The sequence below is a fragment of the Cebus imitator genome, unplaced genomic scaffold (assembly GCF_001604975.1).
Source record: "Cebus imitator isolate Cc_AM_T3 unplaced genomic scaffold, Cebus_imitator-1.0 Scaffold181, whole genome shotgun sequence".
Taxonomy (NCBI): Eukaryota; Metazoa; Chordata; class Mammalia; order Primates; family Cebidae; genus Cebus; species Cebus imitator.
In genome coordinates this window covers 622,274-626,180 of record NW_016107496.1, presented here as the reverse complement: position 1 = coordinate 626,180, position 3,907 = coordinate 622,274, and the positions used below count along the sequence as shown (strand labels likewise).

The window sequence follows — 3,907 nt, the reverse complement described above, 5'->3', positions numbered from 1 at the left end:
ATTTTTTGTATTTTTAGTAGAGATGGGGTTTCGCCATGTTGACCAGGATGGTCTTGATCTCTTGACCTCGTGATCCACCCGCCTCGGCCTCCCAAAGTGCTGGGATTACAGGCTTGAGTCACTGCGCCCGGCCCATGGCAATGTCTTGAGTATCGGACAAAGATATTCTAGTCACAGGAAAGGTATACTTTCCATATGTAAATAGTGAACTTACATGTGATTTATAACTTTTCCTTCATCATGTGTTGTACAGTTTTATGTGCTAGGTCTTAGGTGCGTTACATACATTATTTTACGTCCACAATAAATCTTTTTTTTTGGGGGGGGGCAGAGTCTCACTCTGTTGCTCAGGCTGGAGTACAGTGGCTTGATCTCTTACTGCAAACTCTGCCTCCTGGGTTCAAGAGAGGCTCATGCCTCAGCCTCCCAAGTAGCTGGGATTACAGGCACCTGCTACCACACATGCAGCTAATTTTTGCATTTTTAGTAGAGATGGGGTTTCACCATGTTAGCCAGGCTGGTCTTGAGCTCTTGACCACAGGTGATATGCCTGTCTCGGCCTCCTAAAACAGGCCATCCACCTGTCTCGGCATTCTAACACCTGCTGGGATTACAGATGTGAGCCACCACACCCAGCCTTTCTACATTAAGTCTATAAGACAGACATTATTGTCTCCATTTATAGGTGAGGAAACTGAGGCACTATGAATTTGCTTCATGTGAGTTAGCCTCCTGAATTTGAACATCTTTGGATGCTTGATAAACTGAGTTTCTTTTTGTTTTTGAGTCAGTCTCACTCTGTCACTAGGGTGGGGTGTAGTAGTGCAATCATACTCATTGCAGTCTCAACCTCCTGGGCTCAAGTGATCCTCCCACCACAGCCTCCAAAGTAGCTGGGACCAAAGGCATGCACCACCACCACCACACCTGGCTAATTTTTTGTAGAGACAAGCTGGTCTGAAACCCCTGGGCTCAAGCAATCCTCTTGCCTCAGCCTCCCAAAGTGCTGGGATTACAAGTATGAACTGTTGCACTTGGCTTAAACTGAGTTTCTGAAGTCAAGGATATACCAAAGTATGTTCCCCACACCCATTTTCCTCTTTGGCTTTTGTATTTTGATTCTTTATCAGGAGGAAAAGAAAGGAAGGAGGCAGGGACTGGCAGAATGTTTGATTACATGTGTTGACTCACCTCTGTGAGTTTTCACTGTGCCTATAATAAGGAAAGCTTGAGTGGGCCCTTTTGAGTTGAATGTTAATGCACTCACACCTACTAGGAGGAAATAAAAGCCTGTCGTTCTTCAAGGAAAAATTGTGAATGACTTAAAAATATTATGATAGTAAGAGTGTTAAGAATGAAAAGTGTGAATATTAATAGGTTCATTTCTTTCTTCCAAGATGGAGTCTTGCTCTGTTGCCCAGGCTGGAGTGCAATGGCATGATCTCAGCTCACAACTTCCGCCTCCTGGGTTCAATAGATTCTCCTGCCTCAGCCTCCTGAGGAACTGGGATTACAGGTGCACACCACCATGCCCAGCTAATTTTTGTATTTTTAGTAGAGACGGGGTTTTTCCATGTTGGCCAAACTGGTCTTGAGTGTCTGACCTCGTGATCTGCCCACCTCAGCCTCCCAAAGTGCTGGGATTATAGGTGTGAGCCACCACACCTGGCCTTAATAGTTCATTTTTATAGTTGTTAAAGGCCTAGCTAAGGGACCAGGCAAGAATGTGGCTGATTTGAACCACAGAATGGTTGAAGTGCTAAAAGCAGATGGACAGAAAGGAGTCAAACAGTTTGAATGAATGTATCAACAAGGTGAAATAAACCAGAAAGAAACTGGGACCAGTGACCCATTCTGGAGACAAAGGAGAGTCTTTCGAGATTGTTTGGCTTGTGGAAAAGGGTGAGTAGAGATTCAGGAACTGTGGGTTCCCTGAATTAAGGGACATAGAATTTGGGATGAGAAAGACCAAAGTAAGCAAGGTAGATGTAGGCTTGCTAGGAGATGAAGAGAATACTGTATTTTGCCCATAATCTACCTGCCCTCCGTTGTGAATTTCCCAAACCAGTTCTGAAGTAATAGAAAAGTATGATGTGGCCGGGCGCAGTGACTCATGCCTATAATTCCAGCACTTTGGGAGGCTGAGGTGGGTGAATCAACTAAGATCAGAAGTTCAAGAATAGCCTGACCATCATGGTGAAACTCCATCTCTACTAATAATACAAAGAAAATTAGCTGGGCATGGTGGCACATGCCTGTAATCTCAGCTATTCGGGTGGCTGAGGCAGGAGAATTGGTTAAACCCGGGAGGTGGAGGTTGCAGTGAGCTGAGATCTCACTATTGCACTTCAGCCTGGGCGACAAGAGCAAAACTGGGTCTCAAAAAAGATAAAAAGAAAAAAGAAAAGTATGAGGTATGTTCCCCATGGTGGTCCATAAACTCAAACCCTTCCAGCTAGCCACGTATTTCAAGCAACCTCAGCAGCAGCACCAGGATTAATAATCATCTGAGCTCTGTTGGACTTTACTGCCCATATGTTAAATAATATAAGAACTAAGAGTTTACCATTTAACTTAGCAATATGTGAGTCATTGGTGAATGGATACAGCAGGGTTTTGCTTTGTTTTGTTTTGAGAGAGAGAAAGTCTCATTCTGTTGCTCAGGTTGGAGTGTAGTTTCGTGATTATAGCTTAATGCATCCTGGATCTCCTAGGTTCAAGCAATCCTCTCTCCTTAGTCTCCCTAATAGCTGGAACTACAGGTGTGTGTCACCATGCCCAGCTAATTTTTTTGAGTTTTAATACAGACGAGGTCTTTTTCTGTTGCCCAGGCTGGTCTAAAACTCCTAAACTGAAGTGATTCTCCTGCCTCAGCCCCCTCAAAGTACTGGGATTACAGACCTGAGCCACTGCACCCAGCCTGAAGCAGTTTTTGTTTGTTCGGTTTTTTGAGATGGAGTCTTGCTCTGTCACCCCAGCTGGAATGTAGTGGCATGATCTCGGCTCCCTGCAACCTCCACCTCCCGGGTTCAACCAGTTCTCTGCCTCAGCCTCCCAATTAGCTGGGATTACATGTGCCCACCACCACACCTGGCTAATTTTTGTATTTTTAGTAGAGATGTGGTTTCACCATCTTGGCCAAATGGGTCTTGAACTCCTGACGTCGTGGTCTACCCTCCTCAGCCTCCTAAAGTGCTGGGATTACAGGTGTGAGCCACCACGCCCTGCCAAAGCAGTTTTAATGGTGTGGTGATGGCAAGAGCCTGGGTTGGTGTGGGCTCAAGAGAGAATGGCTGAAGAACCAGAGAGAAAAAACAGACAACTCTTTTTTCTTTTTGAGATGGAGTTTTGCTCTTGTTGCCCAGCCTGGAGGGCAATGGTGCGATCTTGGCTCACTGCAACCTCCGTCTCCCGAGTTCAAACAATTCTGCCTCAGCCTCCCAAGTAGCTGGGACTACAGGGATGCGCCACCATGCCTGGTAAATTTTGTATTTTTAGTAGAGACCGGTTTCTCTGTGTTGGTCAGGCTGGTCTCAAACTCCCAACCTCAGATGACCACCCCACCTCGGCTTCCCAAAGTGCTAGGATTACAGGAGTGAGCCACTGTGCCCGGCCAAAACAGACAACTCTTTTTTTCTTTTTTTTTTTTTGAGACAGAGTCTCACTCTGTCACTTGGCCTGGAGTACAGTGGCGCAATCTCGGCTCGCTGCAACTTCCACCTCCCAGGTTCAAGCAATTCTGCTGCCTCAGCCTCTGGAGGAGCTGGGATTACAGGCGCCCACCACTGCACTCAGGTAACAAAACAGACAACTCTTACGAGGAATTTTGCTGTATGGGGATCAGGGAAATAGGAAATGTGGGGTTTTTTTTTTTTTTTTTTTTTGAGACGGAGTTTCGCTCTTGTTA

At 45.7% G+C, this 3,907-nt stretch overlaps 1 protein-coding gene across 1 annotated transcript in view; it reads right to left on the bottom strand.

Moving 5' to 3' along the window:
* TEX49 (testis expressed 49) overlaps positions 1-3,907 on the bottom strand; it is a 35,788-nt gene that overhangs the window by 13,163 nt on the left and 18,718 nt on the right. The gene's annotated exons all lie outside the window — the stretch shown is intronic.